The following is a 23,789-nucleotide window of genomic DNA, read 5'->3' on the forward strand; positions in this document are numbered from 1 at the left end:
CACCAGACCCCCAGCCCAGGCTCCCAGAGCTGAGAAAAGAGTCCCTGTAACTACAGGCTGTAAAAACCAGTGCAGATTGAGGCTCAGTGATACAGGCTGCTGGAGACCCCACTGTTCCTCTTAAAAGGCCCGCACCACAAATTGAACTTACAAGGTCCCACTTCCTCTGTGCACCAGGACAGGGCTCTGGGCAACACAGACAAGGATGAGGAGGAACTGGATTGTCTGGCATCAGGGCAGGAACTCGGGGGCAGCTTTCTCCCAGATGGGGGTGCTTGCAGCGATGATTGTTCCTTTGCTGGGACCTCCTCCATCAGGTGGTGGGGCTGACTGGCAGCCATCTCTGTTTGCTCCTCCCTCATGATTCCCTAAAACCCTGCCTCATTCAATTTACAACCCCACCCAAGCTGTGTGCAACAGCTTTTGCAAATGAGTGGACTCTCCTTGATTAGGGAAAATCTGTCAAACAAGCTGCAGCTGGGTCAGGGAACCCCAGACCTATTAATAAAAGGCCCAAGACCCCGCATCAGCACCAGCCTGACTTGCTTCACAGCTGGGCCGCATTTGGGCACTTCTAAACCTGACACAAAGAGGGGGAATCTGCAGATCTCTCTGTATCTCCTGCTGGATGGCCCCAGGCAGTGGCTGACTTTGCACCTCCCTGGAGACCCAAGAGCCAGTATACCTAGTGATCACTGTCAGATCATACCAGATTACAACTCTACACATCTATAAGCGACATACTCAAGGGGAAAACTCAGTGAGCACCAAAGCCTCACTGAAGCAAGTCTTGCTCCATAGGGGTGTCTCCTGCACAGCAGCTCTCCCACTGTAGTCACAGCGGGTCCTCACAGCCAATTGGCTTGGAGGTCAATTCCTTCCAGTGACACCAACAGCAATCAAGTCTTAAGTACAACAATATTGTGCTCATAGCCCACAAAGGGGTGTACCTAGAGCTCCCAGCTCAGGTGACTGGGAAAGCTGAGCCACTGGGCCCTATACTAGTAGAACACCTACTACACAAGGCCACTCTACCAACTCAAGGAGACATTTTTAATTTTTTGAGGAAACTCCATACTGTTTTCCACAGTGGCTGCACCAGTCTACATTCCCAGACTGAGGGAATGAGGGTTCCTTTTTCTCCACATCCTCACGAGCACTTGTCGTTTGTTGATTTGTTGATAATAACCATTCTGACAGGTACCTCATTGTCATTTTGATTTGCAACTCTGGGATGATTAGTGACTTTGAGCATTTTTTAATATGTCTCTTGGCCTCTATATATCCTCTCTCGAAAGGTGTTTTTTAGGTCCTTTGCCCATTTTTTGCAATATGCTCTTTTTAAAAGAGAGCTCCAGGGAATTCTAAAAATAATAGCAGAGATGTAAAGCTCAATAAAAGGATTAAATAACAAAGCTGAATAAATCTTCCAGAAAGAATAGGAAAAAAAAGAAGATATTAAAAAGAGAGAGAGAAAAAAAGCAGCCCTCACCAGGTAGCTCAGTTGGTTAGAGCAGTGGTTCTCAACCTTCCTAATGCCGCGACCCTTTAATACAGTTCCTCATGTTGTGGTGACCCCCAACCATAAAATTATTTTCGTTGCTACTTCATAACTGTAATTTTGCTACTGTTATGAATCATAATGTAAGTACCTGATATGCTATATGTGTTTTCTGATGGTCGCGACCCACAGGTTGAGAACCGCTGGGCTACAGTGAGTCCAACATAATGGGTGAAAATAGGCCCATGCCTAGGAACATAACTGTGAAATTTCAGAACACTAGGGACAAAGGGAAGATCCTTTTTACCTGGATTACTAGAGGATGTTCGCCACAAAAACAAAAGAGTAAACCAAGAAAGAGGACGAGATGAGGAATCCAATGCAGTAGAAAAAAACAGGGAATTACAAGGTTAATACTGAAAGGAAGTTCCAGGACGACTGGTGTGCAATAGCATGGAGAGCACTCAACCAGATAGAATGGGTTTGGAGGGGTGGGGGTGAGGGGTTCTATTCAAGAAAAGGAAAGAGACTGGTTGATTACCTAATGTTGGTTGACCTTGTGTATAATAGAAGTTGTATCTATTAGAAGGTAGATACAAAGAAAATTAAGCAAATGAGGGGGGGCAACAATTAATTTCAGGAAAATCAAGAAGAAAGGAAGCAACCATAGTCCACAATGCTCAACTGTGAATTGTGTTTGCATATACAAGTTATGTAAGCACAGAAGTTTGATCTAATCAAAAGGGTCTTATATTGGGAGCATGGAGCACAGGAACAGAGGGAAAGATGGTACAAGAGAGTTGGATACTCATCTACCATAAGAGGTGATAGAAAATGTCCAAAAGTCACAATTCAAAACAATATAATCATGTTATTTGGAAGTGCTAACATGTACACTGCAGGTCCTTAAATAATGTCCTTTCACTCAAGGTCATTTTGTTATAATGTTGATAAGATGCCATAGGAACTTAACACTCGCATCTATCAATTTGCCTATGGTGACTGACTTTGCTATCCATCATTTCACTTAACTGCATAACCTATCCACGACATTCAGTGAGAACTTGCTATCCTCCAGAAGGAATGGCCAAAAGAATCAAAAGCAGTTGCCTCTTTGAAGAGGTACTGGAGGAGTGTGAGGAGTGAAAAAAAAACACTATGTTTTGTTATAAACATTTTAATACTATTTAACTTTCTAAATGATGTGTACCTTTGAAAAAATAATTTATTTTTTAAAAATATGTTGTATTTTTTCAAAATAAATAAATAATTCAAGTGTAAAGAACTTCAGAACTTAATTAACCCAATGAATCAACACAGTGATGGACTATTAACTGCTCCAGGTAAGGAGCTGGTCTTACTCTCCTTGTTCCCAGCATCAAGTGCAGAGTAAGGGCTCAAGAAATAACTTGTTATTTGATTTATTTCTTATTAATGGATGTTTTAGGCTACATTAATAGAATGATTCTAGGGGAAAAGTTAATAGCTAACATTCATTGAGCACCTACTATGGCAGTCTCTGTTCGGAGCGCTGGGCATATATCACATTGTTTAATATTTACAACTCTGTGAGAAAGATGCTGACATTATCCCTATTTTATAGACAAGGAAACTAAAGAACAGAAGAAATTATGTAACTCAATTCAAGTTGCACAGCTAGGAAGTATCAAAGCTGGATCTGAACCCAGACAGGCTGGCTCTAAAGCTTCCACTTTTAATTGCTAAGCTTTATAATGAAGGACAAAGTGTCCTGTAGTCAAGCCACAGTTTAAATATTCTGTTCTGTTCTGAGCATGCACACACTCTTTGGAAGTGGAATGTAATTGGAGGAAGTTGAACAGGATGTGAGAAGAACAAAAACCAAGTGGGTGTGGGAAATAGGGGTAGTTTGTCAACGATGACAGTCTAATCATGTTTCAAGGGGCTAATAATGAGGAAAATTGGACTTGTTCTTTGTGTCCCAAGTAGTAAAACTAGAACAAATGGTAGGTATTATCTGAAGATATATTTCAGTTTAAGGAAGAACTTTTCCACAATTCAATGGGAAATCAACTGCTTTGAAAATAGATGGTCTAATCACTGAAAATCATTAGCTGTCAAACTGAAGGCTTGGAAGAAAAATCTAAAGGAATTGTGTCCAATCAACCTCAGGATGCTTGGACCACCTTTACATCACCCTCTTAAAGGTATCCTCAAACATTTCAGAGCTAAAGAACACACCAGAGGCAGCACACTGTTTTTAATTTTTTTAATCAAAGTTACACATGCACACATTTTAAAGAGTTGATTAGTTCTACAAGATATTTTAAGAAAAAGAGAAGCTTCAAGGGAGACAAAAAGGGTCACATTCAAAGAATAGCTGTCAGTATGACTAAAGTTCCCAACAGCAATACTAGAAGCTAGAATGTGATTTAGAATCAAGCCTGAGGCAGAACAAAGATATAGTCTTGAAAACACTCAAAATTTTACTTCCTATACAGCCTTTCTCAAGAAGCTAGTGTTGGGTGAGCATCACTAAAACAATGGGGAAAACCAAATAAGAGAGAGACAGGAGATACAGGAGATACAGGAGATACAGGAAATAGGAGAAAGAGGAAGGGCATCTCCAGGTAATTCGTAAAGGAAGTTCCCAGATGGTACCTGGGCACCGGCTGTGGAAGGTAACCAGTCCATAGTAGAATAAGCCAGGAGGCTCTGAGATAGACTTCTTTAAAGAGTTGAAATTGCTAGAATACCTGATGTGTATGAATGTCTTAAGAGGAAATTCAGGCCCTAGCTGGTTTTGCTCAGTGGATAGAGCATTGGCCTGCAGACCAAAGGGTCCTGGGTTTGATTTTGGTCAAGGCCATGTACCTTGGTTGCAGGCTCCACTCTGGCCCAGGCCCTGGTAGAGACTCATGCAGGAGGCAACCAATCAATGTGTTTCTCTCACATTGATGTTTCTCTCCATCTTTCCCTCTCTCTCCCAATCTCCCTAAAAATCAATGGGAAAATATTCTCAAGTGAGGATTAAAAAAGAAGAAATTCAGATACTCGCCAGAAAATTGAAGGTTTGATTACTAGTAAGTGAATAAAAAATAAGCAAAGGTGAAAAGCAAGATTTTTTATTCATCCCACAGGAAACAGAGGTGTGTAGGAAAGGAAAAATACTCATGATTTAAGGCATGACTCAACCAAAAATAAACACTAAATGCTAATCTAACAAAAATCACTACATAAACTATCTAATATAATAATAGAGAAATATGCAAATTAGCCAGGACACCAGAACGTCACAACCGATCTACAAGCGGCGGAGAGCTACAGGAGGGTGAGGCAGACAGCTACTAGTGGTGGTGAGCAGGGTGGCCAGCTGAGGCAAGCAGCAGTGAGCTACTTGTGCATGGATTCATGCACAGGGCTACTAGTATTGTAATAATAAGGAGATTGAAAGCATAGTGTGTATATTGGGGTTGGGGAATGAAAGAGAAAAAAATCATCTAACATTGTGGGAAGTTAATACAGAATGCTTAACATTGAAAAAATTGAGAAATACCTACTATAAGGAGATTATTTAAAAATATAAACTTTTGTTAGATATAAGTTTTTCTAAAAGAACTCCCTTTAAAATTTTTGAAAGAGGGTCCTCCAGTAAGGACCTTCTATTTTTCTTAACAAGTCTTGTATAACATTCCAACTCCTTAAATTGTGTGCATATGACACTTTAATTTAAAAAAAAAATGTTTAAGCCCTGGCTGAGTGGCTCAGTTGGTTAGAGCATTGCCCCATACCCCAAAAGCTTGTGGGTTCGATCCCCACTCACATAAATGTTTCTCTGTCTCTCTCTATCCCTTTCCCCCACCCCCTCTCAAATTAATAAACGTATCAAGTGAGGATTTTAAAAAATAATAAATAAATAAATAAAAATTTGTAGCAAACAAAGGCTTATTCTGATTGATCTGGACCCATCAGGACTCAGACTATGGTCAGGAGTGTCCCGGCCAGTCATTGTAACAATAGAATATCCCCACACATTTTCCCCTGGGGAATAACTACCCAAAATTGAGAACTACTCTTACTCTTTTTTTAAAAAAGGATAGTTGCTACACAATGGAAGAACAGAATAGAACTGGGGAAACAGAATAAGGAGGATTTAAGAGAAGAACTGGCAGGAGATGGTGGACTCTGAACGAGGGCAGTGAAGTACACGTGGAGGGGGGGCATGGATGAGGCAGAACTCACAGGTGAGGGTATGGAGAAACTCACATCATCAATACATAGACTGCAGGAGAGTGAGCACATTTGAAAAAGAGGAGGGTCTGAGTCCATTTCAGGACCGATTGAATTGCAAATGCCTGTGGGACATGCACATGGAGATATCCAGGAAGGATGGACTAGGGTAAAGGGCTCAGTCCAAAGTTGGGTTGAAGTAAACATATGTGGGAGTCACACACAGACATGATGGCTAAAGCCACAGTGATGATGAAATTCCTCAGGGACATTGTGTAGAGGGAGGGGAAAAGAGGACCCAGAGTGGGTTTCCAAGAGCTCATAAAAACTCATCTGGAAACTACAAAGATTGAGAAAAACAATAAATGTGATGACTCCTTTGGATTCGGGCACTGTATCTTCTCTTTCACAGGTCCTGGACAAATCAGACCTATAATATCTTGTACATTATTATATTGGAAGGCTTAAAGGAACATGCACAGTCAAAATTACAGCAAACTATGTTTCCTTTTATGCTCAAATAGAGGTACAGCATGCCCTGTTTATACAGGAGCTTGGCTTCCAAAAAAGCATACTTTATGTCCTGGCTTGGGCCCAGTTGCATACCGCTGTGAGTAAGGGTGGAGACGGAGAAAAAAGATACAAGGCCGTTCCCCTTTTCTGGAGCTGAATATGGGATGAGACCTGAGCATCAAGATCTTGAGCTAAATAACACAAGATGGCAAGAGTGACACAGGACAATCTCCAGGGCCAGACAAAAAAAATTTTTTTTCCCTCTTTATTACAATAGCTGCATGTGAGTGTATGTGTGTGTTGGGGGGAGGGGGGGCTAATGGAACATATCTAATTCCCACCATGTGGTGATCAGTAAAAAATTATTTAAATCTTGGTTTCTATGAAGCAGTGACTTTTCCATTTATAGGAAGCTCAAGAATAGGCAAAACTGATCTCTGCTGATTAGAAGTCATGATAGTGGTTACATCCGGAGGGTGGTTACTAACTGGAAATTAGCTGGACAGAATTCTATGGGGTAATGGAAATGTTCTGCATCTTGATCTTGGTGGTGGTTACATAAGTGACACATATGTGAAAATTCTTCAGGCTACACATCTAAGACTTAGTTGTGCATTTTACTGCATGTAACATACTGCATGTAAATTCTGTATCAGTAAAAATAGATTATCTGAAACAAAATAAATATAGCATACATTCCTACACACACACACACACACACACACACACACACACACACACAATAGATGGATGCACAATAAGGTCTATGTTGCCCAGGGAAGTGAAATCAAGAGAGGACTGATCCACTTGAAGTGGAAGGACTGAAGGACTTGGTGATATCCAAACTCCTGTAATGAAAAAGAGTGACAGGGCGGGAGATGAGAAGCTGTGATCAGGGTGGGGTTTTGGCCTTTAAGGCCTCATGGGCAAAGCACTCCTGCTGGATGACAAATCCAGGGTGGGGCCAATGGTGTAAAAATCTGAAATGGAAAAGTGGTGAAGATCATTGGAACTGAGGAGGTCTCCAAGAAAAAGATCATTAGATGGATCAGTTATGTAGTCACCAGTGCTCCCCCAAAAGATGGTAGGAGTATGAATTTCAGGTGTCAAAGGCCTCAGAGCATTTGAGGAAGTGGACAAAGAGATGGGGAGATGACAGCAAACCACTAACATGATTCATGAATGTTTTTTTGATTATGATAGTAAAGGAGGGAAAAATAAGTAACCAGTTTAGGGTGAGGTACTCTTTGAGAAATGGGGATTTTAGTGAAAATGACAGTGCTATGTTCTTGGGAGGGAAGGAAGAATTGTTGGTGTTAGGTCACCATCTCTAAACTTCAACAGCCCTCTGTGCTATGCAACCCTAACAAATGAGCTAAGACTCTCTCCCCAAATCCCACCCCAGCTAAGAGTTTCTTAGGACAGTGCCTGTCATGATGCTGGGGGTGCAGTAAACATTTGGTAAATAAAAGGAAAAAAAGGAAACCAAGGAGTGAAAAAAGAAAATATCAAGGAAGAATCTAAATTATAGAGAAAACCTCAGGTTACAATTTTTAAAAGTGCAATAAACTACACCATAGTGGGATAATCAGGGTTTAAAATGTTTAATGCTGTAAATTGTAGAGTTATGATACTGAAAGGTAATTTGATGTGTAAGCAACTGACTAATTAAAGATGTGACCAAGAGTCAAACAATCAGGAGGAAATCGCTTTCTAGTCTCTCCCCAAAAGACAAGGACTGCAATGAGCCTATCCCTCAAAAAGCAGGTTTGAAAGGAGGGTGGGAGAAAATTGGCAATTGAATTATACTCTATGTCATCCTATATAATAAAAGCCTAACATGCAAATTGTCCCCTAGACTGAGAGTTCGACCAGGAGTTCAACCTGGGGGTGAGGCCAGAGGCAGCAGTGGCAGCAGGTGGCCGGGGGAAGGGAGGCGCCCCCAGCCTGCAGCTGCTAGGGACCCTACCCATGCACAAATTTTGTGCACTGGGCCTCTAGTGTTATCATATTTCACTGTATCAGAGTGAGATCCAAATAGCAGCAGCAGCAGCATTATCATTATGCTCACTCCCCCACCCCAACCCAGACTATTCCTCAAGGTTTCCAAGTGAGCCAGGTGGAAATCAGAACTTCTACATGCCCAAGAAGGAAGCAGAAGTTTAATTAACCTGTAAGGACCTCCTCTAGGACTTCAGATAACCTTTCAACAATGACCACCTTGTTCAGAGTCAAGAGAAGCAAGCAGAGGAGACAGCAATTCCCAAGAGCCTGGCTGGCAGCAGCAACCAGGCCCCAGCATGGTCTTCCCACACTTTTCCCGGGCTCTTTCCCATCTTCAGCTCTTCATCTTCCCCTACCTTTCTCCCTGGTAGTCTCAAAAAGGCAGAAGTCATACTGATAACACAAGGAGTTAGAGACAACTTGAACCATCTCCCCAGGGAATTATGAATGAAGAAAACTCTCTAATGGTGAGTTGCAGGCTCTAAGGCAATGGTTCTCAACCTTCCTAATGCCGCGACCCCTTAATACAATTCCTCATGTTATGGTGACCCCCAATTTCATTGTTACAAATTGAACATAATTAAAGCGTAGTGGGAAGAAACCAAGATGGTGACATAAGTAAACACCGGAAATGGCTGCCTCGCACACCACTTCAAAAATACAATTAAAAGACAAAACAGACATCATCTAGAACAGGGGTGGGCAAACTTTTTGACTCGAGGGCCACAATGGGTTCTTAAACTGGACTGGAGGGCTGGAACAAAAGCATGGATGGAGTGTTTGTGTGAACTAATATAAATTCAAAGTAAACATCCTATCTAATAAAAGAGAAACATGGTAATTGGCGTACGACCGCTACCCTTCCCATTGGCTAATCAGGGTGATATGCAAATTAACTGCCAGCCAAGATGGCGGCCGGCAGCCAGGCAGCTTGAAACTAACATGAGGCTTGCTTGCTTCAGTGACGGAGGACTCCAAAATTCCCCACCTGCCGCTGCAGGCCTCTGAGCTGGCAGTTTGAAACATAGTTACAAAAATAGAATCTAAACAAAACCCCAGAAACCAGCTTTCAGCTAGCCGGGATCTCAGACCTGGAGTTGATACAGAGTTTCGATTGTAGAACCTAAACAAACCAGATACCTGCTTTCAGAAGCGGAGGCCTAAGAGCTGGAGCCTCAGAACTAAAGCTGGCTCAGAATAAAAAAAAAATAATAATAAAAAAGGAGCAGTTGGGAGCTTCAGTTACCAGCCTGAAAACAGCCCTCAGCCCCTCACCCAGACTGGCCAGGCACCACAGTGGGGACCCCCACCCTGAAGGGTGTGTGACCAGCTGCAAACAGCCATCATCCCCTCATCCAGGCTGGCCAGACACCCCAGTGGGGACCCCCACCCTGATCCAGGACACCCTTCAGGGCAAACCAGCCAGCCCCCACCCATGCACCAGGCCTCTACTCTATATAGTAAAAGGGTAATATGCCTCCCAGCACCGGGATCAGCATGACAGGGGGCAGCGCCCCAACCCCCTGATCGGCCCTGCTCTGTGCCTGATAGGGGGGAGCTCCCCAACCTCCTGATTGCCCTGTGGCTCTGTGTGTGACAGGGTGTGGCGCCCCAACCCCTCCACCTCACGGGCCCTGCTCTGTGTGTGACGGGGTAGAGCCATAACCTCCCCATAGGCCCTTCCCTGAGTGTGACAGTGCTGGCGCCCCAAACCCCTGATCGGCCCTGCTCTGTGGGTGATAGAGGGCGGCGCCCCAACCCCCTGATCCCCCCTGCTCTGTGCGTGACGGGGGGAGCTCCCCAACCCCTGATTGACCCTGCTCTGTGTGTGACACGGGGGAGCTCCCCAACCCCCTGATCGGCCCTGCTCTGTGCATGACAGGGGGTGGCGCTGCAACCTCCCCATCAACCCTGCCTTGAGTGTGACAGGGGGCGGTGCCCCAACCCCCCAATCGGCCCTACCCTGAGCGTGACTGAGGGTGCCATCGCAACCTCCCAATCCTCCCTGCTCTGTGCATGACAGGGGGCGGTGCCCCAATTCCCCAATGGGCCCTGCTCTGAGCCCGACCAGGGGCTGCACCTAGGGATTAGGCCTGCCCTCTGCCACCTGGGAGCAGGCCTAAGCCAGCAGGTCGTTATCTCCTGAGGGGTCCCAGACTGCAAGAGGGCACAGGCAGGGCTGAGGGACCCCCCTCCCACCCACCCCCCCCCCGAGTGCACAAATTTTTGTGCACCAGGCCTCTAGTCATTACATAAAAGGGTACAGTCTTTTTATTTCTTAGTATTATTCATTTCAAATGGGCCGGATCCGGCCTGCGGACCGTAGTTTGCCCACGGCTGATCTAGAACCACTGGAAGGTTGGCTGAGTGGAAATTCTACAACTAGAAGGAAAGAGAAAAGCACACTGAGACTCAGAAGAAGTGCGGAAGTAAAGTGCAGAGGTACAGAGGTGCATGCGGAAAGGGCTGGCAACTGAGGATGCAGTTGTCTTTTTCTTTTCTTTTTTTTTTTTTTTAATATTTTTTATTGATTAAGATATTACATATGTGTACCCTCTACCCCCCCTCTCCCCGCTCACCCCCTCACCCCCCCCCCCCCCGTTGTCCGTGTCCATTGGTTAGGCCTATATGCTTGCATATAAGTCCTTTGGTTGATCTTTCCCCCTTGCACCCACCCTCCCCTACCTTCCCTCCAAGGCCTGACAGTCCAATCAATGCCTCTCCGTCTCTGGATCAGTCCTTGTTCATCAGTTTATGTTGTTCATTATATTCCACAAATAAGTGAGATCTTGTGGTATTTATCCGCTCTCCAGTTCCATCCATGCTGTGGCAAATGGTAAGAGTTCCTTTTTCTTCTTCCTCTTCTTAAAGAATACCTTTCAGCTTTTCATATAATGCTGGTTTGGTGGTGATGAACTCCTTTAGCTTATTCTTATCCGTGAAGCTCTTTATCTGACCTTCCATTCTGAATGATAGCTTTGCTGGATAAAGTAATCTTGGTTGCAGGTTCTTGCTATTCATCTCTTTGAATATTTCTTGCCACTCTCTTCTGGCCTGCATGGTTTCTGTTGAGAAATCAGCTGACAGTCGGATGGGTACTCCCTTGTAGGTAACTGACTGTCTTTCTCTTGCTGCTTTTAAGATTCTCTCTTTATCTTTTGCTCTTGGCATTTTAATGATGATGTGTCTTGGTGTGGTCCTCTTTGGATTCCTTTTGTTTGGGGTTCTCTGCGCTTCCTGGACTTGTAAGTCCATTTCTTTCACCAGGTGGGGGAAGTTTTCTGTCATTATTTCTTCAAAAAGGTTTTCAATATCTTGCCCTCTCTCTCCTTCTGGTACCCCTATAATTCTGATGTTGGTACGCTTGAAGTTGTCCCAGAGGTTCCTTACACTATCTTCATATTTTTTGAATCTCTTTTCTTTTTTCTTTTTCGGTTGGGTATTTTTTGTTTCTTTGCATTTCAAATCTTTGACTTGATTCTTGGGATCCTCTTGTCTGCTGTTGGAGCTCTGTAAAGTATTCTTTATTTCAGTCAGTGTATGCATAATTTCTAATTGGTCCTTTTTCATGACCTCCATGGTCTCACCATACTCCTTGAGGGATTCATTAAATTTATCGGCGGTTTCCATAAAATTCTTGACAAACCTTATAAACGTGGCCTTGAACTCTATATCCAGTCGTCTGGCCTCCTCCGTTTCTGCCAATTGTGACCTGTTTCTTTGTCTCTGCATTTTGGCTGCTTCCCTGTGTTGATAGAGTGGCCTGCGCGCCAGGTGTCCTGTAGGGCCCAGTGGCTCAGCCTCCCCAGTTACCTGGGGTGGACACTCTTGGTGCACTCTTGGTGCCTCGCTTGTTGTAGGATCACTGGGAGGAATTGACCTCCAGGCCAATTGGCTGTGGGAAGCAGCTGTGTCTGAAGTGGGAGAATGGACCCCCTCTGACCACTGGGTACAGTGGCTCCTGGATCTAAGGAGGTGCTAATTCAGCCCCTGCCTGAGGCCACACAGCCGGAGCCACGGAGAGGCTCAGCTGTGAAGCAATGCAAGCCGCTGCGGGGCCTTGGGCCTTCTCTTGGAAGTTCCGGGTCTGGCTGGCCCGGCTGCAGTTAGGTAATTATCAGGTTGCAAAGTTCTGGGGCATTCACATGCAAAAGCCTCTGCCACAGCCCGGGTGGGGCGGGGTCTCAGGGAGTCAAAGGGCGTAGAAAGAGGCAATGGCTGATTCTCCGCGCCCGGAGTCGCGCTTCTGTGTCCCGGCAATGGCTGCAAGCACCTCCGAGGGAAATCTGCCCCCAAGATCGCCCGCTGCCGCCTGAGAGAGCAGGCTCTCCCCGTATGAGACCTGGGTCCCCAGAGACTTCCCGGAACCGGAGATCAGAGCAGTCGGGAGCTTGTGATTCAAAAAGACAGCCGCGTCCTCAGGTGCCACCCCCTTTCCGCGCGCGTGCGAGCCGCTGCGTACCTCTGCACTCAGCCTCCGCAGCTCCTCTGGCTCTCAGCGTGCTTTTCTTTTCTTCTAGTTGTAGAAATTACACTCAGCCAGCCTTCCTGTTGTTTTGGACGATGTTTGCTCCGTCCTTTGGGCTAATTTTCAATTGTTGTGGGAGGCGACTATTTCCCGGTGTTTATCTATGCCGCCATCTTAGTTTCTCTCGCAGTTGTCTTTTTCAATCAGGAGGGAGTCACAAGCTCCCAAGTGCTCTGAACTCCAGTTCTGAACTCCAGGTGGCCAGTCTCTGGGGACCCAGACTCATACTGGGAGAAACTGGACACTCTGGCATCAGGCAGAACTTGAGGGCAGCTTTCTCTCAGAGGTGCTTACAGCAATTACTGCAGGACACTGAGACACAAGGCCTCTTAGCCGCAGGACACTGAGACACAAGGCCTCAGCAGGGCTGAGGATCAGCCATAGCTATTTGCTCCACCCTGTTGATTCCCTGAGACCCTGCCACACCCAAGCTGTGCGCAGAGGCTTTTGCATATGAAAGGCCTGGCCCTTTGCAATCTGAAAATTGCCTAACAAACTGCAGCTGGGTAAGAGAGACCCAGAACATCCAAAAGAAGTCCAAGGCCCCACAGCAGCTTGCATTGCTTAACAGCTGGGCCTAATCTGGGCACCTCCAAACCCCAAACAAAGAAGAGGAATCTGCAGATCTCTCCGTAGCTCCTGCTGGGTAGCATCAGGCAGAGGCTAAATTAGCACCTCCTTAGAGATCCAAGAGCCAGTGTACCCAGTGGTCAGAGTGGGACCATCCAGATTACAACTCCTCAGATCCATAAAGGACACACTCAGGGGGCAGACTCACTGAGCACCAAAGCCCCACTGAAGCAAGTCTTGCCCAGAAGGGTGTCTCCAGCACAGAAGTTCTCCCACCGTAGACACAGCTGATACTCACAGCCAATTGGCCTGGAGGCCAATTCCTCCCAGTGATACCTACAACAATCAAGGGTAAACTACAACAAGACTGTGAACAAAGCCCACAAAGGGTGCACCGAGAGTGTTCACCTCAGGTAATTGGGGAGGCTGAGCCACTGGGCCCTAGAGGACACCTACCACACAAAGCCACTCTACCAATACAGGGAAGCATAAAAAATGCAGAGACAAAGAAACAGGTCACAAGTGACAGAAATGGAGGAAAGCAAATGACTGGATATAGAGTTCAAAACCACGGTTATAAGGTTTTTCAAGAATTTTCTAGAAACCGCATATAAATTTAGTGAGACCCTCAAGAAATCTAGTGAGACCCTTGAGGATATGAAAAAGGACCAACTTGAAATTAAGCATACACTGACTGAAATAAAGAATATTATACAGAGATCCAACAGCAGACTAGAGGATCGCAAGAATCAAGTCAAAGATTTGAAATGCGAAGAAGCAAAAAACACCCAACCGGAAAAACAAAAAGAAAAAGAATCCAAAAATATGAAGATAGTGTAAGGAGCCTCTGGGACAATTTCAAGTGTACCAACATCCAAATTATGGAGGTTCCAGAAGAAGAGAAAGAGCAAGATATTGAAAACCTATTTGAAGAAATAATGACAGAAAACTTCCCCTACCTGGTGAAAGAAATAGACTTACAAGTCCAGGAAGCGCAGAGAACCCCAAACAAAAGGAATCCAAAGAGGACCACACCAAGGCACATCACAATTAAAATGCCAAGAGCAAAAGACAAAGAGAGAATCTTTTTTTTTTTTATTAGTTAAGGTATTACAAATGTGTCCTCATCCCCCCCATTAACCCCCAACCTCCCCCACACACACAAACTCATGCTCCCATCCCCCTGTTGTCCATGTCCATTGGTTTGGCTTATATACATGTATACAAGTCCTTCGGTTGATCTCTTCCCCTTACCCCCGCCCTCCCCTACTTTCCTTCTGGGGATTGATAGCCTGATCACTGTTTCTCAGTCTTTGGGTCTGTCCCTTTTCATCAGTCCATGTTGTTCTCTATAATCCACAAATGAGTGAGATCATGTGGTATTTATCTTTCTCTGACTGGCTTATTTCACTTAGCATAATGCACTCCAGTTCCATCCATGCTGTTGCAAAAGGCAAGAGTTCCTTTTTTTTTACCGCAGCATAGTATTCCATTGTGTATATGTACCACAGTTTTCTAATCCACTCATCTGCTGATGGGCACTTAGGCTGTTTCCAAATCTTAGCTATGGTGAATTGTGCTGCTATGAACATAGGGGTGCATATATCCTTTATGATTGGCGTTTCTGGTTTCTTGGGATATATTCCTAGTAGTGGGATCACTGGGTCAAATGGGAGTTCCATTTTTAGTCTTCTGAGGTAGCTCCATACTGTTCTCCACAGTGGCTGCACCAGTCTGCATTCCCACCAGCAGTGCAGAAGGGTTCCTTTTTCTCCACATCCTCTCCAACACTTGTTGTTTGTTGATTTGTTGATGATAGCCATTCTGACAGGTGTGAGATGATAACGCATTGTCGTTTTGATTTGCATCTCTCGTATAAGTAGTGACTTTGAGCAGGTTTTCATGTGTCTTTCGGCTTTCTGTATGTCCTCTTTCGAAAAGTGTCTATCTAGGTCCGTTGCCCATTTTTTTATTGGATTGTTTATCTTCCTTTTGTTAAGTTTCATGAGATCCCTGTAAATGTTGGAAATTAAACCCTTATCGGTGGTATCCTTGGCAAATATGTTCTCCCATGTAGTGGGTCTTCTTGTTGTTTTGTTGATGGTTTCCTTTGCTGTGCAAAAGGTTTTTATTTTGATGTAGTCCCATTTGTTTATTTTCTCTTTAGTTTCCATTGCCCTAGGAGCATTATCAGAGAAGAAATTTCTTCGGCATATGTTTGTGATTTCGCTGCCTGTGGATTCCTCTAGTATTTTTATGGTTTCCCATCTTACGTTTAAGTCTTTTATCCATTTTGAGTTTATTTTTGTGTATGGTGTGAGTTGGTGATCTAGTTTCATCCTTTTACATGTATCTGTCCAATTTTCCCAACACCATTTATTGAAAAGACTGTTTTGACTCCATTGTATGCTCTTGCCTCCTTTGTCGAATATTAATTGGGCATAGTGGTTTGGGTCGATTTCTGGGGTCTCTATTCTATTCCATTGATCTATATGTCTGTTCTTGTGCCAGTACCAAACTGTTTTAAGAACAGTGTCTTTGTAATACAGTTTGATATCTGGTATTGAGATCCCACCTACTTTGTTCTTTCTCAGGATTGCTGCAGCTATTCGGGGTCTTTTTTTATTCCAGATGAATTTTTGGAACGTTCGTTCTAGATTTGTGAAATATGCCGTTGGTAATTTAATGGGGATTGCATTGAATCTATAAATTGCTTTGGGGAGTATGGACATTTTGATGATGTTGATTCTACCAATCCATGAACACGGTATATTCTTCCATCTGTTTATGTCTTCCTCTATCTCTTTTTTCAGTGTCCTGTAGTTTTCAGCATATAAGTCTTTTACCTCCTTAGTTAAGTTTATTCCTAGGTATTTTAATTTTTTTGGTGCAATGGTAAATGGGATTGCTTCTGTAGTTTCACTTTCTGTAAGTTCACTATTGGTGTAAAGAAATGCCATGGATTTCTTAGCATTAATTTTGTATCCTGCTACATTGCCGAATTCATTTATTAAGTCTAATAATTTTTTGATGGAGTCTTTAGGGTTCTGTATGTACAGTATCATGTCATCTGCAAATAAGGACAGTTTTACTTCTTCTTTTCCAATCTGGATGCCTTTTATTTCTTCTTCGTGTCTGATTGCAATGGCTAGTACTTCCAGTACTATGTTGAACAGGAGTGGTGAGAGGGGGCATCCCTGTCTTGTTCCTGTTTTTAGGGGGAATGGTTTTAGTTTTTGCCCATTGATTATGATGTTGGCTGTGGGTTTGTCATATATGGCTTTTATTATGTTGAGGTATGATCCCTCAATTCCTATCTTGCTGAGAGTTTTTATCAAGAAAGAGTGTTGGATTGACAAAGAGAGAATCTGAAAAGCAGCAAGAGAAAGAAAGTCAGTTACCTACAAGGGAGTACCCATATGACTGTCAGCTGATTTCTCAACAGAAACTATAAGCCAGAAGGGAGTGGCAAGAAATATTCAAAGTGATGAATACCAAGAACCTACAACCAAGATTACATTACCCAGCAAGGCTATAATTCAGAATTGAAGGTCAGAGAAAGAGCTTCACAGATAAGGAAAAGCTAAAGGAGTTCATCACCACCAAACCAGTATTATATGAAATGCTGAAAGGTATCTTTTAAGAAGAGGAAGAAGAAGAAAAAGGTAAAGATACAAATTATGAACAACAAATACACAGCTATCAACAAGTGACTCTAAAAATCAAGTGAATAAATAATCTGATGAACAGAATGAACTGGTGAATATAATAGAATCAGGGGCATAGAAAGGGAGTGGACTGACAATTCTCGGGGGGAAAGGGGTGTGGGGGTGCAGGAAGAGACTGGAAAAAAATCGTACACCTATGGATGAGGACAGTGGGGGGGTGGGAGGGTAAGGGCAGAGGGTGGGGTGGGAACCGGGTGGAGGGGAGCTATGGGGGGAAAAAGAGGAACAACTGTAATAATCTGAACAACAAAGATTTAATAAATAAATAAATAAATAAATAAAGCATAGTGATTAATCACAAAAACAATATGTAATTATATATTCGTTTTCCAATGGTCTTAGGCGACTCCTGTGAAAGGGTCGTTCAACCCCCAAAGGGGTCACGAACCACAGGTTGAGAACCACTACTCTAAGGCATCCACACTCAAGCCTTATTTGGGATCCTGGAATTGCACCATCTAGGCACTACCTGTTAGAGTATCTGGATCAATTCATCAGTATCCAAGGGCCTTGTAAAGAACTCAGTTGTTCTAGCCCCTTGATTGCTAGGAACAGTGCTAGGGGTTGATTTTACAGCCTCCTTTTCTACCAGGTACATTCTCCTTTCCATCTCCTAAGAATTAGGCTACATTGTGTTTGGAAATTTTTTTTTAAGATGTCCTTTGAAGTAGATAAAAACACCCTTTCATGCAGCCCCACCAGGGTGATAAACTTTTGCCATCAGCATCTCTTTGGTGCTGCTTTCCAAACACCATAATAAAATCAGTTCCCATCCATAATCTTAGAAATTGCGAGAGCTTTTATTTAATGCTTTGAAATATGGGACATGTATGTTGAAGATAAGCCTGACCTACATGTATGTAAGATCTATTCTCTAACAGGAAAATTGTAGTCCAAAATAGCACAGGTAAGATTAAATAGCTAAGGTCAAGTGGTTAATATCTTTTCCATGTTCTCAGTCTCTTTTTTATATATAGTTTATTGATTTTTTTTTTTTTTACAGAGAGGAAGGGAGAGGGATAGAGAGTTAGAAACATCGATGAGAGAGAAACATCGATCAGCTGCCTCCTGCACACCCCCTACTGGGAATGTGCCTGCAACCAAGGTACATGCCCTTGACCAGAATCAAACCCTTCAGTCCGCAGGCTGACACTCTATCCACTGAGCCAAACCGGTCAGGGCATGTACTCAGTCTTTACCTATTTAATGCCACTAAAGGAAATGTGTCCTAGATGAAAATGTGAAGCATTTCTTCCTGATGCAACTGAAGATGTAGTGGTGAATCTAGATAATATAATCCAACAATGAAAAATTACTTAATTTATTTTAAAAGCTCCTAAATATATAGGCTTAAACCAGGTATAAAAGAGAATTCCCAGTAAGAACTATGTCGAAGTGGCAATAGACAAAGAACAAACAAATTGGGGAAATCTTTTATTTGTTTTTATTCAAAAGATTTTTAAAACATCATTCCCTCAACATTGCTAGATGTGGTCAGCAAAATCTTATTCTCTAAGATATTTACTTCTCACACAACTCAGCCAGACACTGGTTCCTTCTTCCTAGATTTGAACAAACTAAATAGGCTTGGTGGCTGATCTAGAAGAACTACACTGTACAAGAAGAGGACCTTAGGAGAATTGGCAGAGTGCCTTGTTGCATTAGCTCTGAGCAGAATTTCTATATTCTGAATAATTATGAAATATGATTAACTAACATAATACCCCTAGTTATACAGTTAAACTGTTATTTCTCTTTTTTTCCTTTTTATTTACTTTATTGGGGTGACACTGGTTAACAAAATTATACAGGTTTCAGGTTCACAATTCTACAATACATTATTGGTACACTGCATTGTGTGTTCACCAACCCAAGGCAAGTCTCCGTAAATCACCATTAAACGGGGAATTTGTGGACTTCCTCTTTCAAAACTACAGCTCCCCGGGCCCCATCCCAGCCTGGCTCCTTGGAATTTGAATTTCTGAAAGTAGGGCCCAAGAATCTGTACTTTTAAAGGTACTTCAGGTGATTCTAATGAACATTAAAATTTGAGAGCTACTGAGTTAAGACTATATGTATTTCTTCATATTCCTTTTGGATTTCAGAGTAATGAACTTTGTATCTCCCACTATTCCCATCACTTTGCAAAACACTTGGGGGAAAACAAGTAGAATGACTTCAAATAGCACTGTTGTATTGTGGTGACATGGATTAATCACCTCATATATTCTTCTAAATGTTGGCTTCCTCTATGGACATTAGGGATCACAAAATCTACCTCATAGGGCTGTTAGGAGAATTAAATCATGTAACACATGCAAGTTAAGTCATGTTGGACACAAAATGGTACACTGTTCCACCCTTGAACAATTACAACCACAAGGAACATGGAATGACTTTATCAAGATGATAGGCCTCCATGACTTTGCTCAGTGAAAAATCTGTTCTTAGTTATAACTTCAAACATGGCATTGTTACCTCTAATCAACAGCCAAAATTCTCAGTAAAAAGTGAGACAAGAATGCTCAGAACTACTGCAAGCACTTAACATTCCAGAAGTTTAATTAAGAATGAGACAAGAAAAAAGTAAGTATACAGGTCACAGAAGAGGCCACAAAGATATTATTTGAATGACATGATTACTAGTAAATATAAGATCAAGTAACAACATCTATTTGTATAAATAGGACAGTTTGGTAAGACAACCAGTTACAAAATATTCAAAAACACTTTTCTCCATAATGATGCAAATTTTAATAAGAGCAAATTTTATATACAATGGAAAAATATTCTATTCCCAAAGCACAACAAAAACATAAAACACATAGGAATTAATCTAAGAGGAAAGATAGAGGACTTATTTTTTTAATAAGCCAAAATTTTTTATTATATGAGCTCAATAAAAGTCCAGAAACTAATAAGTATACATAAGTACTTATCATGCTACTTATAGCCCAGTTGGTTGGAGCATTGTCCTGTATACCAAAAGGTTACGGGTTTGATTCCTAGTCAGGGTACATACCTAGTTGTGAATTTGACCCCCAGTCAGGGTGCATATGGCAGGCAACCAATTGATGCTTCACTTTCTCTCCCCCTTCCTCTCTCTAAAGCAAGAAAAAACATACCCTCTGGTGAGGATTTTTTAAAAGTACATATATCTGACTATGAAACACATGTAAATATGTTCAGACTTATAAGCTAAAAAATGCCATTTTTAAACACTGAGATAGCATTTTATACTTATCAAATTGAAAAAAATTAAGAAATTAAGTGCCTGCTATTGACCACAGACTTGAGAAATGGATAATTCCCTACATTGCTGGTGGGAGAGCAAACTGGTACCACCTTTAGCAAGGGCAAAATGGCAATGTTTATTAAAAAACCTTAACATGGTCTGGCTGGTGTGGCTCAGTGGTTGAGCATCTACCTATGAACCTGGGGGTCACAGTTCAATTCTGCTCAGGGCACATGCCCAGATTGCAGGATCGATCCCCAGTGTGGGGCATGCAGGAGGCAGCCGATCAATGATTCTCTCTCATCATTGATGTTTCTATCTCTCTCTCCCTCTCCCTTCCTCTCTGAAATAAATAAAAATATACAAAAAGAAAAAGCTTTAACATGTACATGCCGCTTGACCCTACAATTTCACTTCTAGGGTTTTATCTTGAAGAAAATGTCAAATGTGTGTGAAGATTCTGTGCAATCATGTTCATTGCAATATTATATGTAATATAAAAATGGAAATAATCTATGTCCACATAATTGAGCTAATAAAATCTATCAACAAAAATGTTGTAAAATAGATTTTTGACATGAATAATGGGAAAATATCCTTGGGTAAGGATTAACAACAAAAAACATATTGATTGATTTTTTTTAGTAGAGAGAGGAAGGGAGAGGGATACGCAGAGAGAAACATTGATGTGAGAGGAGAACATCACTCGGCTGCTTTCTGCTTGCCCCCCACTGGGGATGGAGCCTGCAACCTGGGCATGTGCCCTGACCACAAATGGAATTGGCAATCTTTCAGTGCACAGGGTGATGCCCAACCAACTGAGCCACACTGGCCAGGACCAGTGTTTATTCTTGTGTTATTATTTATTAATTATTATATTATTTTCCATACAAACAACTGTAAACCTACTCTTGCCCCACCCGGTACATATATGTCTACATATTCTAAAATATTAAGAGTATTAACTTCTGCATAGAAGAATAATGAATATTACTTCCCTTGTGCTTTTGTATGTTTTCCAGATTTTCTCCATTATGAATGTTCTGTAAATAGGGAGGGCAACACTCATTCTTAAGAAAAAGGGAAAATAAAGCAGGAAGTAATTTTTCCAGCCAAGGGAATGGACAGAACACAGTGTCGGATCACCAGAGGAAACGACTAGAGCAGAACAAGGCTATCTATGTATAAAGAGAAGAGAAACTATTTCTCAGTAATAAGTGACAAGCAACACGCTTACCACTCACTCCTTTGATGGGAGGCTAGCCTCTTTAGCCACGCAGTTGGCAAAATCTCTAGAAAGAACTTTGACAGAGTACAAAAACAGAGGATGAGAATACATTCTGCATTCCAGATCTTGGCCACCCTCACCCTAACTAGCATAGCACAAGAACACAGATGAGAGATCTAAGCCAGAATAGGAGAAAGGCACTTCTCATAACCTTTTCTGGGTAGGAACTTAATTCACTAATGCCTTAGGCAGGAGGAACAGGAAGTTGGTATGAGTACCCTACTGCAAATCAGTGGTAATGTGTGCTACGTAGTTAAGCTGGAGTGAGCTGCACAGTCAATTATATCAAGCTCTAATTCCATGGAATATACTCCATTATCTCAAGTGACCTTTTGTTTATCTTCAGAAGTTAGAGATAGAGGTTCCTCCGTGTGTCTGAATGACACACGTGGCAAATCTTCACACCAAAATTCTTGTGCCTGGATTGGCAAATCTTCACAAAATGCTGTTGTAGCAATGGATCATTCTATTTTCTAGTGTTTCATAAGAAAAAGCTTCTGGCACAATGCCAGCACTAATAAATTTTGTTGAATTTATATTGTAAGTACAGGAAATGGGCTGTTGGTACTCGTGGTTGGATGTTGGAGGTTGGAAGTAAGGGAAAAAAAGATGAAGTTTTTTGTTGTTGTTGTTGGTTTTAAAGATATATTTCTATTGATTTCAGAGAAGAAGGGAAGGGGAAGGGAGATAGAAACATCAATGATGAGAGAATCATTGATAGGCTGCCTCCTGCAGGCCCCCTACTAGGGATCAAGCACAACCTGGGCATATGCTGTTAACTGGGAATCAAACCTGGGACCCTTCAGTCCGCAAGTTGACACTCTATTCACTGAGCTAGCCAAACCGGCTAGGGCAGAAAGGTGAAGTTTTAGCAATGACAAAACAACACCATCACTTTCCATTTCTCCCACTAGTTACATTAAAATAATTAAATGCTTAGTTGCAAATTTCAACAATACAAAAGAATAACTTTAGTGTCATATAGCTAGAGAAATTAGAAATGAGCTTTGAGTATGCATATATGCATAACCCATGGACACAGACAATAGGGGGATGAAGGCCTGGGTCAGGGGTGGTGGTGGGCTAGAAGGAGTCAATGGGGGGGAGGAGGATATGTAGTACTTCCAACAATAAAGATGTAAAAGAAATGAGCTTTGAAATTATTTGGGGATGCAGAAGAAAATATCACAGAGGAGGATTCTTTTAATTTGCAGAAGCAGGATAGAAGTGATAAAGAAGCCTGTGCAAAATTATTAGATTATGAAGAGTGGTCCCATTTCTTTCCATATTCATGAAGGATAGAAGAGGAAATGATCTTAAGTAAGTGAAGCAAGAGCCTTCTGACTTGCAGGCAGTTTTGACACATCGTTTTCTGAGGATGATCATGGAGCCCTCCCTCCCCAGAGATGTTTAAGAGCAGGAGGGTGCAAACTCAAAACTGCGGTGGCCGAGGAGAAACCTCCCTCGTGACAAAGATGTGCTCGCCGATGTAATATGGGGCTTTTTGGTCCTGAGTTTCTATACACAGTGTATAGGTACTTATTTTTAGATTCTGCTGTTACTTCTCTGTGCTGACTTGCACCATCACATACCTCTCCACCCTGTGACATGTTTTTCTTCTTTATTTTACCATTAAACTGGAGGAAAGGGAAGTTATTTAAGTAAGTTATCCTTATCTGTGTCTATATCAGAAACAACTCTTTCCCCTGGCAGAATGAGGACTATTAAGGCCTGCATACAGCCTTCCTATTTTCACTCAATCAATCCTTCAGTGTTCAAACGGTCTTTAGAGTAGCCGCTCCCATGAAGGCTGTCTGCTGGGCATAAAGGGAAAGAATAATGTGGAAGAGGGAACTGTACACAGCTGTTTTTAATAAAAGCGGGGTATGTGTGTGTAAATACTCAGACTGGATGATACAGTACTTGTAGAGGGCTAAGGTTGAAGACAAATTAAGGAAACTTAGAGTGATGTTAATAGGATAAAGAGGTGAGGAAAGAGGTAGCACAGAACTAAAAATTAAAAATAATCTGTTTTTTGCCACAAAATTACTTTCTTCCTCAAATTAGTTTGTTATTAGCCATAAGTTTAGCAGGGTTGGCTGGTTGTTCAATGTGTGGAGAAGATGGTATAGTTGCTAGGAGTGTAAATATCATAATTTCTCAGAAGAGAAATTTGATAGTCTATCTAAATTTTAAATACACATTCCCTTTTT

This window comes from Myotis nattereri (genome assembly GCF_964212035.1).
Source record: "Myotis nattereri genome assembly, chromosome: 11".
Taxonomy (NCBI): domain Eukaryota; kingdom Metazoa; phylum Chordata; class Mammalia; order Chiroptera; family Vespertilionidae; genus Myotis; species Myotis nattereri.